Here is a 14,562-nt window from a genome sequence, read left to right as displayed (position 1 = left end):
AGCTATTTCACTCAAAAAATTTCTTGTAGAATTACGAAACAGTGATTTTTTAAGAATTATAGGAAACAAAATAGGTAAATTTGTAGAAGTTAAAAAATTAGTCCTAAGCTTCTTTAATCAACTTCTGATTGTTAACATGGATATTAACATTAAAACTTTAGAGCCCATAACACTAAAATGCGATAATCTATGTCTAACCCTTGAATTACCCTTCTATAATGGTCCTTTCGAAGTTAATATGCCAAGGAAGAACCCCTTTAAAAATTCTTTCCTTGAATCATTTCCCAAGTCTAGAATCGCTCCATTCAGATTTGTGGAAGGAGGGGGTTTCACCCTTAATGGCTTTAATAATATTAGCACTAATCATCCTACCATAGATTTGTGTCCTTAGAGATCCCCTATTAAGACCTTCTACTCTCCTCTCCAACCACTGCCTTCTATTAACCCTCCTATAGTTGACTCTTCTCTTAGGGATCGAGACCTGGAAGAGGGAGAAATCAGTGAGTGGCTCCCCAGGAAGAGCAGCCTGGTATGAAAAATATGTTACCATCTTTCTCTCTTATCCTACCAGAGAGAGAGAGTCCCTCAAGGCCCCCCCCCTCTCCGGGATCTTACCTTCCCAGTGCAATCAGAGGAGATAGATAATCCTCTCTAGGATCCAACAATGGCTTCTCTATAGGATCAACCAATCTCTCAAGTCTCATGGATGAAGGCCCCTTTGGAGGAAGGAGCTCGCTCTCCATCTCTGAGGGATGATCCTGATACAATTGTAGAATCTGAGAGTGACCGCGTGACTAGGGAAGTTAACATCATTGCCAATTTTATAGGGGAAGAAGTAGTAAATGACCTTATGGATCAATTGGTTGATGAAATCTGTGATGATGAGGAATTGGAAAGACAAAGGGATCTTCTTGTCAATAATCTAGTAAATATTACCAGAGTCGACTTAGAATGAACTCTTTATAGCATCAGATAACTTGCAAAATCATAATCCTAACACCCTAGGCATTCTTTGCTCTGATAAAAGCAAAGACTCTCTTGATTGTGCTAGAATCAGTAAAAGAAGGGGCAGGAGATCCCTCGCTGAACTGAGATTAAAGGATGGAGAAGCAAGAGGTCAGTATAAAATATCCACTCTTTTTAATGCAGGGGAGGGGAAGTTCCTCCCCACAGAGCCATGAAAATCATAACATGGAATGTTAGGGGTCTGAATGCCCCTAACAAACAACGCATCTTAAAGCATTGCATCTTCTAAACAAGAATTAATGTTAATTCAAGAAACAAAAATGAACTCCTCTGAGATTTCCCTTTTTTAGCAAAAACTAGGTGCTAGACAACTAAAACACTCCTCGGCCATAGGTGCCTCAAGGGGTTTAGCTATCATTTGGGATTCTAGATCCCTCTCATTTACACCTTTAGAGATTAAGCAAAATTGGATAGGAGGAGAAGTAGTAAGCTATAAAAATAACCTTAGATTCAAACTGATTAACGTTTATGGCCATATCCAGAATAGGGATAAGGTTAAGGTATGGATGGAACTTGAGTCCTTCCTAAGAAGTTTCCTGAACAAACTAAGCATCATTGGTAGATATTTCAATGTCATCACCAAGGTAACAGACAAGAGAGGAGGTAGCAGCAAACTCCCTGCATCAGCTATAGATTTCAATCTTTGGATCAATAGGAATTCCTTGTTGGAAATCCAGATGGCAATGAATGCCTTCACCTGGAACAATAGAATATCTGGTTTATGTAACATTGCTGAGAAACTCGATAGGTTCTTTATCTATGGGGGGCTCTCGGAGCTGAATTACTCCCTGAAGGCAGAGCCTCTCCCTTTATCAGGATCTGACCATTTCCCACTCCAATTAAACTTATTATCTGACCACGCCCCTAAAAAGTGCCCCTTCAAATTTGAGGGCATGTGGTTTAGAGATGACAACTTTCTAAACTTAATTGAGAATTGGTGGAGCAGCTCTGTTTTCTCAAGCTCGAAGATGTTTATTGTTGCTAGTAAGTTAAAGCTTATAAAAAGGAAGCTCTTAGAGTGGAATAGGACCGACTTTGGTAACATCTTTGACAAAAAAAAACCCTAATAGAGAATGATCTTAATAAGGTTAACATTGAGGTACTTGAGAAGGGGATGGATGAACATCTCTTCCTTAAGGAAAAGGACCTACTCTCTGAGTATGAGAAGATATTGTCTTACGAAGAGATCTTCTGGAAACAAAAATCTAGGGAGACTTAGCTGAGTGATGGGGACCAGAATACCAAGTTCTTCCACAACAATACCAAGCAAAGGAGAGGGGTCAACTAAATTTCTAAGATCATGAACTGCCAGGGATCCATCCTATCTGAACCGAATGAAGTTGCCTCTGAGGCAATCAGGTTCTTTGAGAAAATCTTAAACAATCTTGAAGGCTCCAACCTTAGGGGCCAACTCAATATTATTAAGAATCTCCCAAAACTCATTACCGATGACCACAACCAAGTCCTATTAAAGAAATTCTCTGTGGAGGAGGTCAAATCTGTCCTCTTCAAGATGAATCCGGATAAGGCTTCGGGCCTGAATGGCTTCCCCACCAGCTTTTTCCAAAAATGTTGGGGTTTTATGGGGACAGAAATCATGGATGCCTTAGAGGGTGTGAGGAATTTTGGTAAGATTCTAAAAGAGATCAACAATACCTTCCTCACCCTCATACCAAAAAAAGAGGACCCTGATAGCTTTAATGACTTTAGACCAATTGCTCTCTGCAACACTTTGTATAAACTCTTAACCAAAACCTTAGTAGCCAGACTCCAGAATCTCCTCCCCTTTATTATTAGCGAAGAACAAACCGGCTTCGTAGCGGACAGATCAATCTATGATGGGGTTATTATTGCCCAAGAGGCCATTCATTCAGTTCAGCTCAACAAAGCCCCAAGCATGCTAATCAAATTGGACATAAGTAAAGCATATGACAAAGTTGATTGGCGCTTCCTATGTAAATGCATGGAGGCCTTTGGCTTTTCCAAAACTTGGATCAACCTTATCTTTGAATGCATATCCACCCCTAAATTCTCGGTTCTGGTTAATGATTCTCCGGAAGGTTTTTTTAGCAGCTCGAGAGGGCTCAGGCAAGGAGATCATATGTCCCCCTTCCTCTTCATCATCATGGCTGAAGCCCTAGGCAGATCCATCTCCATGGCCAAAGAGGAGGGGAGCATCCAAGGAATCCCCATCACCAGTGGCCTCCCCCCCTTCACCCACCAACAATTTGTTGACGACACAATGCTTTTTGGGCAAGGTTGTGTGGGGGAAGCTTGGGCCTTCAAAGGCATCCTCAATTCCTACATGTTAGCCTCAGGTCAAGAGGTAAATCTAGCTAAATCTGCAACTTTTTTGTTCAAAATAGACCCCTATTTAGGAAAAGAGATCTGCAATGTCCTAGAAATTAGTCAAGGAACCCTTCCTTGCAAATATCTAGGCATTCCCCTTGACAGGTGCAAGAGATCCTCAAATTTATGGGACAACATGGTGGACAAAATCAAGTCTAGGATTAGCACTGGGAAAGGGAAATGGCTTTCATCGGCTGGTAGGGCAACTTTGGTTAGATCGGTCTTATCAGCTATGCCCATTTACCAGCTCTCCTACCAACATCTGTCTTCTTCTAAACTTGCTGAGCTCAACAAGCATCTTAGGACCTTCTTTTGGCAAGGTGCTAATAGCAGCCACAAAATTTCACTTCTTTCTTGGGACAAGATTTGCACATCTAAAGAAGATGGTGGTGTTAGCATCAAAACCCTACGGGATCAAGGTAGAGCCTTGGGTGCCAAGCTAGTTTGGAGATTGTTCAGAACTCCTCACCTCAAATGGGCAAGATTACTAAACCACAAATACCTTAATGGAGAAGATCCAATCCAAATCTTTAGAGAGACCAACCCTCCCAGAGGATCTTGCCTTTGGAATTTTATGCTCGATTGCAGGAAGATTATCTCTGACAGGCTAACCTGGAACCTGGGCTCCAGGGATAAAGCCCTTTTCTGGTCTGATTCTTGGGGTGGGTATAAAGCCATTGAAAACCTCCATGACTTCGGGGCCACCTGGGCCCTTCTTGAATCACATAGAGGACCCTTGTTAAACAATTATCTCTCCCCTTCAAAGGAAGGGGTTGGCTGGCAGTGGATCGAAAGGGAAGATGAAGCTATCTAAGAGAGGGACAAGCATAAACTTATGTCAATTCTCAATTCTAGGAACATTGTCTTAAGTCATAATGAGGACAAGCTCGTATGGGAGGGCTCCTTAAGAGGGGAATACAATCCCAAGGATGGGTATTATCACATCTCCAAAGCATTTTTAAGACCTAAGGCAGAGCTTCCCTTGAATCTCTGCTGGGATAGAAACTGTCTGCCTAAGGCAGGCATCTTCTCCTGGCTTGCGATTCAAAACAAACTCCTAACTGTGGACAAATTTAGGCGAATGGGATATGAGGGTCCTAGCAGATGTCCTCTTTGCAAGGCAGACGACGAGGACACCAATCATATCCTCCTTAACTGCCCCTTTGCTCACCAATGTTGGATATGGTTCACCAATAAACTTGAATGGTTTACAGCCTTCCCCCACACCATCTTAGGAATGTTCAAGGCCTACCTCTCCTTAGGTATGGTTGTCTCTTTGAAGGTTTATGGATAGCTCTCCCATCATCCATAATGTGAGAACTATGGAAGGAGAGAAATAGACATCTCTTTAAGAATGAAAAACTAGATGTCCTCAGAATCATCAATAAGATAGAGTCAGTTGTCACTGAGCTCATGAATAATAGACTCACCTCAGGCTCATTAAAAAATGCTTCTATATCTTATTGGGATGAAAAGATGAAAAAACATTGGAAGGGCTTATCCTTCCCTCCCTTTGTAGGAGTTGGCCCTATTGTTAGCCTTTGATCAATGGCGGCATGCAGATGGCAGCCCCCAGGTGAAGGGTGGGTGAAGCTAAACTTTGATGGGGCAGCTCGAGGCAATCCAAGGCAAACTGGGATAGGATGCGCTATTCATAACTGGGAAGGCAAAGAAATAGCAACCCTGGCTTCTCCGGTCGGCATCAACACCAACAGTTGGGCGGAACTGATGGCCCTGGTGGAAGGTTTGCTCTTATGTAGGAAACTTGAAGTTAAACTCTTAGATATTGAAGGAGACTCGGCTATAATTGTCAATGCCCTAAGGAAAGGGAGCATGCCTAATTGGAAACTTAATACCTTGCTATCAAAGGCTCTAGACTTATGCAAAGGTTTTGATAGGCATACAGTTAATCATATCTATAGGGAAGGCAATAAAAGGGTGGATGAGCTAGCCAACATGGGAGCTGATGGCATCAAGCTCCTTTCTGTGCCAACCTAAGGCTAGGTCCTCTTCTTCGCCCTAGTATCCATCTTCTAGTCTTCCCTCCCCTTATGTTTCTCTTGCCTAGATCACAGCTACCTCGTAATAGCCCCCTTATTCAAACCTTTCCCTGAACCTTGCAGTTCATTGACATTCAGACATATATTCATTTAAAGTATTTCCATATTCTTGTTCTCCCATACTTCAACTTAGGTAGCTAGGCTTAACCCCTTGATTTGTATTATCCTTTATTCATCTTAATCTCTCCCATCTTTCCTTTCCATCTAGTTAGTCCTCCCACCTTCAAGATCGCCAAGAGACCCCTCTTATAACACTCCTATATTCGTATTTGGTAATTGTCATCTATATCCACCTCGAGTTAGCCATCCATCCTCTTATTCAGTCATACTATCGGCATATAAATACACATTTATATGTATATCTATAAATACAAACAAAATCTCCCACTCCTGCAATCCAGAAACTTTGTAGAACTATCTAGGACAGAGTAGCTCTCCCATCCCCAACGCTCATATTATTATTCTCCTGTCAGATAATCATTAATCTTACATATATATTTATAAACATATCTAGATATTTATATATCCTTATATATATATATATATATATATATATATATATATATATATATATATATATATATATATATATATATATATAGAAGGAGATATTGTGCGGTCTCAAACTTTCTCTAATATTTATATATAAGGATATATAAATATCTAGATATGTTTATATATATATTTATAAACATATCTAGATATTTATATATCCTTATATATATATATATATATATATATATATATATATATATATATATATATATATATATATATATATATATATATATATATATATATATAGAAGGAGATATTGTGCGGTCTCAAACTTTCTCTAATATAAACATCTATATCAGACTTGATTTTCCTTTCTCATATAGATATTTACTCAATTTTATTTTTACACACTCTTTTATATATATATTTACATATATATATATATATATATATATATACTCACATATATATATATATATATATATATATATATACTCACATATATATATATATATATATATATATATATATATATATATATATATATATATATAGGCAGGTTTCGATCCTTGTAGGCTCACTTTCAAATTGTGAGTCATTTTCTATTTGCTCAAATCCTTTTATTCGCTCTAGTCATATTTATTTATTCTCAGAGTCATTGTTTAATATTCAATCATTTATATATTTTTCTAGGAATATCTCCTCTTACCTTTCATCCTCATTCAAATAGGTTTTAGAGATTCATACAGATACTTTGTGATTTTCTCATATTCATATATACCTATTCATTCTCACTTATATATATTCAATTATTTATTTTATTTCTTACTCTCACTTATTTTATATATATATATATATATATTTACTCACATAAACACTTATATATATATAGATATATTCTATTCCTTTGTTCTATTTTATCCTGCTTAGATAGAGATGTTTCAACATTTATATGGGTATTTTATCAGGCCTCATTTTCTCCTATCGACTTGGCTACACTTAAATGTAGCTTTATATAGTCCCGCTGCTCTATCTAGATAAGCTTTAGGACTAGTAGGAGGCAAAACCATACATTAATAAGCTTAGGTATATAAATATGTTTTCATATTTATCTAAGTATATGCGTCATGGATATATAGCTAATATTATTAATGTAGATATGGCCTTCCTCTAGGACTAAAGCTTACTTAGCTATCTGCTTCTCTATTTTTCATCTTCCGATCCCCTATATTTGGCGAGCTATGGCTAACGTATGAGATATAATTGTTGGACATCACACGTTAGCTTCGAAGTTGATGTCCCCGCAGTGATGTGACAGTTGAGGTACCCTTCACCTGATGGCTTAAGGCGTTGGTAATAATGATCTTGCTCCTTGAAGATTGCACTACATGCTTCGTATTTACTCATTAAGTAGTTGCTCATTATGAAGCTTTAAGAGTGCGAGTCCTATTTTAGAATGCTAAGCTGGTCTTCTCTATATTTTTTCTGTTAAGCTACAATGGATACAACTCTCAGGCTTTTGGGGTTGAAATGCCATATGGCCTTCGTTGGCGAGATTAAGGATGAGAGGATGAGAGGTATTCTTGTCCAACATAACCCTTTGATCTCTGGAGCGGTAATGAAATTTCTAGGGAAGGAATTCATTATGAACGAGGACCAAACCAGAGCAAACTTGGACATTGCAGCAATGTTTTTAGCCCTCGCAATGCATTTTGAGAAGGATAGGGACACTGTGGTGAAATTATGCAAGAAGGTCTTCATTAAAGACATCCTCGGTGAATTAGAACGGGTGATGGTCAATATAGATGAGGAACTCATAGCTCCCAAACCCCGAGACTATGATATCCTTATCAGGAAGAATATCCCAGTTCCTCACTCCCCCATTCTGGTTATTGAAGACCCTGTGGCCTTCGAAGCTCTTCGTTTTGTTAGAAGCAGGAATCTCCTATTTCTCTCTTGGTTTCTCCAAGTTAAGAAACCTCCACATGAGAAATGGCTGCTGAACTATTTGGAGGCGGAGAATATTACGGTCATCCCTGATCAGGTGCCTCTCCCTCGTTCCCCTGTTGTCCCTTTAGTAGATTCACCAGGGAGCTCCAGTTCCATGCCCCCCCACAAGCCAAGCAAGAAAGGTTGAAGGCCCTTCAGGATGGCAAGCTTCGAGGGTTCGGTTATGTTATAAGAGAAAAACCCTTTTTTGTTTTCAACAGTAATAGAATACTTTGAAGTAATATATTTACTAGCTTATAATTCTCTTGGATAGGAATGCCTCATAAATGATTTACTAATACTTTTCCGATGGACTTGAGATCGTATTGCCTCTTTGTTGTTTTTGGGATTCATATATTTTTGAACATATGTAGACATGCAGCCATATATCCATAAGTAATATATAGATATTTGTATATGATTATATAAATGCAAAATGTGGATCTTTCAATCTTTGTTTCTTCTGATTTTTTTCTTCTCTCAAAAGAGGCTTGCTTACTCAGGTCTTTCTTAGCCGTTCATTACCTATTATGAAAAGTAGCGCTAGCTTTGCCTGAAGGGCTTAAGCTTCCTATGAAAAGTAAATATCCAGGCACCTGCATTTAAGGATATTTTTTAAACGTCTCATGTTTGATATTCAGAAGTTGTAGGCATAATTACTATGGGAAGTTTCAACTTAGCTTTGAGGCTTCGTTATAATCATTATAAGGGTTTATGCTCTGCTACATCTCCTTCTATGTATGAGCGGTCTCAGTCACCGTCAGGCAACCCAAGCCCTTCATGAGAGCATTTTTGTTCTATATATATACATACATACATACATACATACATACATACATATATATATATATAGATATATATGTATATATACATATATATATATATATACATATGTATATGTATGTACATATACATATGTATATATACATATGTATATGTATATATATATGTATACATATATACATATGTACATATACATATGTATATGTATACATATATATATATATATATGTATACATATACATATGTATATATATACATATATATATATACATATATACATATATATATATATATATACATATATACATACACACACACACACACACACACACACACACACACACACACACACACACACACACACACACACACACACACACACACACACACACACACATATATATATATATATATTCTCTTTTATCTTTCAAGAATATTTATAGACATTCATCTATATAACTATATTTACATAAAGTTAGGTAAATTTGTTCATATATATTTTCCTTGCTCCTGCCTTTCTCTAAATATACAGTCTCAGATGCATAATTCAATCCCCTGCCCCCTCTCAATCTTATTTTATGACCTTCAGTATTAATAGGGTATAATGATGCTAGGTTGCTTTACCCTTGAGGCTCTGTTTAATAGGGTCTTTGCTTAGCTTCTTTCCTTTCCTTGTGTTTGTTCGGTCTAAGGTTTTCAGGAACTTTCATAATAACTATATTTACATGTATTCTTATATGTATTTATATAAATATATACATATTCATATCCACTTATATAGATATATATAAGTTATACATATATGTATATATATATAAATTTATATTTATTCTTATATATGTATACACACACACACACATATTTATTTATTCCTTCATAGCTTTTATTTTCTCTTTTATTTTTTAGAAATATTTTCAATCTTGCATCCACTTAAAGATCCATATGATTTATCAGTCCCTTTCTCAAAGCTGAAAATCTCAGATGTATTTTTCATTATTCACTCTCTCATATTTAGTTCTTTCTCTAGCATTCTCCAGCTCTTGAGTCCTTACCTATAAAGTATTACAACTCCTCGCGTTCTCTTGGCAGCAGTATTTAAGGAACTTGCCTCGCCTATTCACACTGATCTATCTCCATCTCCGGAGGGTATTAATCATCGAATATGCACTTTGCTTTGAAAGTTTTTTGAGACTAACTCCTTGAGTTTCTGAACAAGGTGATCTAAGGTAGGTTTGATATTGTATCCTGGAAATCAACCATCATCAGGGATAGCATCCGGGTACATAAACAAGAGGTGGTAGACAGATGAATCATAACTTTGGGTTGCCAAATCATGGCTTATGAATGATATATTGACTTAAAACTTAGAAAAATGAGGTCAAGCTCTTAGAAACAACACAGAGGGATGTCTAACCATGTTGTTTATAATTTTTTGTCTTCATTTCATGGTATATGTTTTGTAATAACAGGTCTCACAGGTTAAGTGACAAAGGGAGCTCCTTAGCTTAATAGATAAAATTCTTCGTATCAACATACTAAATGTAACTAATAATCTGGGCAAGTTATTGATTACTATCTATGCAGAAGGAGCAGGGTGATCTCTAATCAAATATCAGGAACTATAAGCAATCAAAGCTCAAACTCAAAGCCATGGTCCAAGGATTTCGGTGATAAATTAAAATTGTAATCAAGGGCTTGTATGGGAGAGAAACATCCTCCCACCTGCTCACCCTAGCCCGGGGTGCTGATGTATGATTAGAATCGGTGATTATTTTGTATATAGATGTTTTTGAGATTATCTGGACTATGGTCCCGGGCAAGGCCAGAGGTTTTCTCGCCTCCACTCTTTCCTACCGGCGCCCGTACAAGTGGAGTAATGTAAAAATTTTAAAATGATTAATGAATTTCTTGGCCTCGGCCTCTTACCGATCAATATATATATATATATATATATATATATATATATATATATAATTTAAAATGATTTGCATGCAAAAAAGTAAAAAATAATAGAAATTTTGTTGATATATCTAGAAAAATATACAAAGTTTCCATTTAAATGGAGATTTTTTTCGGATTGATCATTTAAATCTAGATTTTAGTTTAAAATTTATTCTAAAATTGTTTGATGATTCATTTTTAAAAAATTAAAAAATAAATTTTAATTTTATTTTAGAATTTGTAGTGATTTGCATGCAAAAAGGAAAATAGAATACAAATGTTGCTTATATATCTAAAAAAAATTTAGAAAGATTATATTTATATCTAGATTTTATTTTTAAATTTATTGTAAAACTAATTGTTGATTCATTAAAAAAAATTAAAAACACAATTGAATTTAATTTTAGAAATTGAATTGCTTTGTATGCAAAAACAAAAAATGGAATAGAAATGTTGCTTATATATCTAGATTAATTTCTATTTTTTTAAAAATTATTAAGTAAAAGGATACTATTTAAAGAGTTGATTTATGCTAATAACTACACAATATAAGTTTACTTTGAGTTCAAAAAGTCTATAATAATATATTTTATATGAATAAATATAATAAAAAATAGAAATATCAAATTATTATTTGACAATATTCATTTACTATTATTAAGTATACAAGTGTTACTTTATTTTACTTTAAAGTAATTTATAAAAATTATAAATTAGAATATAATTACCATAATATGTGCTTTAATTGTTTTTAAAACATTAGGATCCTTACATTAATGGTTTCATTGCTTTAGAAGTTAGTAAAAGGGAGCACTGCTAATCACTAACTCATTTGGGTGCATTTTCCGATGAAGATTTCTGAAGAACTATGGGATTTCTTTTGCTTTGTCGGATTTTACAATGCAATTTGTGTCAAATTTCCCTTTTTTTTTAAACCTTGTCCGCATTCATCGAAATTTCGACAACAATGGTGTTCGTCGGAAGTCACTAGTACATTTGGAGCAGTTTTCTGATGAGCTATGGGATTTATTTTGCTTTGTCGGATTATTTTTTTTTTCAAAAATTACCCCGTGTTTGTCGGAATTCCGATGTGTTAAAATTTCACAGATTTTACCTGTTGATCGACATATGTTTGTCCGATGATTTTCACAGCCTCTTGATTTCTTCTTACTCATTGAGATAACATAAGTCGACGACCTCTCTTCTTGTTGATCGGTGTGAGTTATCTCGTTAGTCTCATCGGACATCGGGATAGTTTAAAATGTGTTCAGGCGATGGGCATAATTTCCCTAATGTCTTTTCCCTTGGCATAGCTCCTCCCAATATGTTATGTCTCCTCGGCATAAGCTTTGACCCTTTATCTTCATAACCTTTGCCAATACATTTGACTTTTGCCAGTGTCCATCGAGATAAGTCTTACCAATAGCATCATCAGCTATCAACAATACAAGATTTCTCCATTGCCGCTAGTATGCATTCTGTCGATAGACTTCATCGATGTATGTTATCCCAATCACATGCTTCTACTTGTGTGTTACCATTGGGTTGAATTTTTTCGATAGTGCATATTTTGTATTTCACGTTTGAATTCCGATGAACACGTGGTATTTAAAAAAAACAAAGTAATTATGTGCCATCATTATACGCGGGCTCAGGGTGCAAAAATTGGGAGGAAGCGGGCATAATTATTGCAGATAGATGCTCGAAAGCAACTGTACAAGAGGTTGGTCCTTTCGTTCTTGTCATCAAGATTTTTTGCAAGTTCTTTTTGCTTTCCTTGCATTCTCTTGTTCACTTTGTTTAATGGTATCCATTTTGGAAAAATATGGATCCTCAACCTCCTTAACCTCTCCATTCTGTGGCTGCTAGTTATAAAGACAAGTAGCTTCATAGCTTCTAGAGCGGTCAACAATTCTTTGAGACTATAAACCCTTCCAGCCCTCAAAATAGCCCTTTGTATGGAAGCAACTTTTCTAGGTCCAAGGGCAACTACAAATTGCAGAGGAGAAAACATCCATTCATGTGATGTTGCTAGGTTTATGTCAACACCAACTTGGTTGGTTACTATAACCATTACCTGTTCAACAACTTCATACTTGTCCTCTGGACTAAGGAAATGTTCCAATGAATGAAGCTTCAACGATAATATCTCTTTTCCATGACCACATAATGTTGCAACCATGGCCAATGGATTCAAAAGATATCGACCAAGAGCCACAACATGTCTCACAATCCCTGTTGTAGATGTTCTTCTCCCAGAAGGATTGATTGATCTATTTTTGATATTTTAAAATTATCATCTATCAATCAAGAGATCCTTACTAACGTGTTTAAAGATGCCCATGTACCTACTAACATTCATCCTACCTAGTTCCAAGCACCAATATGCCATCTATCCGCTTTGGAAAAATATGGATCCTCAACCTCCTTAACCTCTCCATTTTGCGACTGCCAGTTATAAAGACAAGTCACTTCATAGCTTCTAGAGGGGTGAACAATTATCTGCGACTGTAAACCCTTCTAACCCTCAAAATAGCCCTTTGTATGGAAGCAACTTTTCTAGGTCCAAGGCTAGCTACAAATTGCAGAGGACAAAACATCCATTCATGTGATGTTGCTAGGTTTATGTCAACACCAACTTGGTTGGTTACAGTAACCATTACCTGTTCGACATCTTCATAATTGTCATTTGGACTAAGGAAATGTTCCAATGAATGAAGCTTCAATGATAACATCTCTCTTTCAGGACCACATAATGTTGCAACCATGGCCAATGGATTCAGAAGATACCGACCAAGAGCCACAACATGCCTCACAATCCCTGTTGTAGATGTTCTTCTCCCAGAAGGATTGATTGATCTATTTTTGAGATTTTAAAATTATCATCTATCCATCAAGAGATCCTTACTAAAGTGTTAAAAGATGCCCATGTGCCTACTAATATTCATCCTACCAAATTCCAAGCACCAGTATGCCACCTATCCGCTTTGGCAAAATATGGATCCTCAACCTCCTTAACCTCTCCATTATGTGGTTTCCAGTTTTCAAGACAAGTTGCTTCATAGCTTATAGAGGGGTCAACAATTCTCTGCGACTGTAAACCCTCCCATCCCTCAAAATAGCCCTTTGTATGGAAGCCTCTTTTCTAGGTCCAAGGCCAACTACAAATTGCAGAGGAGAAAACATTCATTCATGTGATGCTTCTAGGTATATGTCAACACCAACTTGATTGGTTATTGTAACCATTACCTGTTCGACAACTTCATACTTGTCATCTATACTAAGGAAATGTTCTAGTGAATTAAGTTTCAATGATAATATCTCTTTGTCAGGACCACATAATGTTGCAACCATGGCCAATGGATTCAAAAGATACCGACCAAGAGCCACATCATGCCTCACAATCCTTGTTGTAGATGTTCTTCTCCCAGAAGGATTGATTGATCTATTTTTGATATTTTAAAATTATCATCTATCCATCAAGAAATCCTTACTAAAGTGTTAAAAGATGCCTATGTGCCTACTAACATTCATCCTACCCAATTCCAAGTACTAGTATGCCATCTATCATCCTCTTATCATCTAGCCTTAAATCAAAATGATATGCTACCGAGTGATCCAACCCATAAAAGTTTCCCTACACATTGAATTCATCATCATAAAACACAAGGTGGAACGAGTCCTAATGGATATTGGTTCTATCATGCAGAATCCTTTTGAGTTGGAGCCTTGAAATATGAATAATTTATCTCATTTTATTTGTTAGTTGCATATTTTGTTATGGGTTAATAGAAATCTGGGTATTATATAGAACTTTAAAAGAAAGTGGAATCTAATCAAACACTATATTTCATTTGATGTTATCAAAAATTCTGACAAGTTTTCATCATAATGTGTATCTTGTATAGTTTATCTT

This window comes from Cryptomeria japonica, chromosome 9 (genome assembly GCF_030272615.1).
Source record: "Cryptomeria japonica chromosome 9, Sugi_1.0, whole genome shotgun sequence".
Taxonomy (NCBI): Eukaryota; Viridiplantae; Streptophyta; class Pinopsida; order Cupressales; family Cupressaceae; genus Cryptomeria; species Cryptomeria japonica.
The sequence above is the reverse complement of the archived record's forward strand: the minus strand, read 5'-3'. Positions refer to the sequence as shown.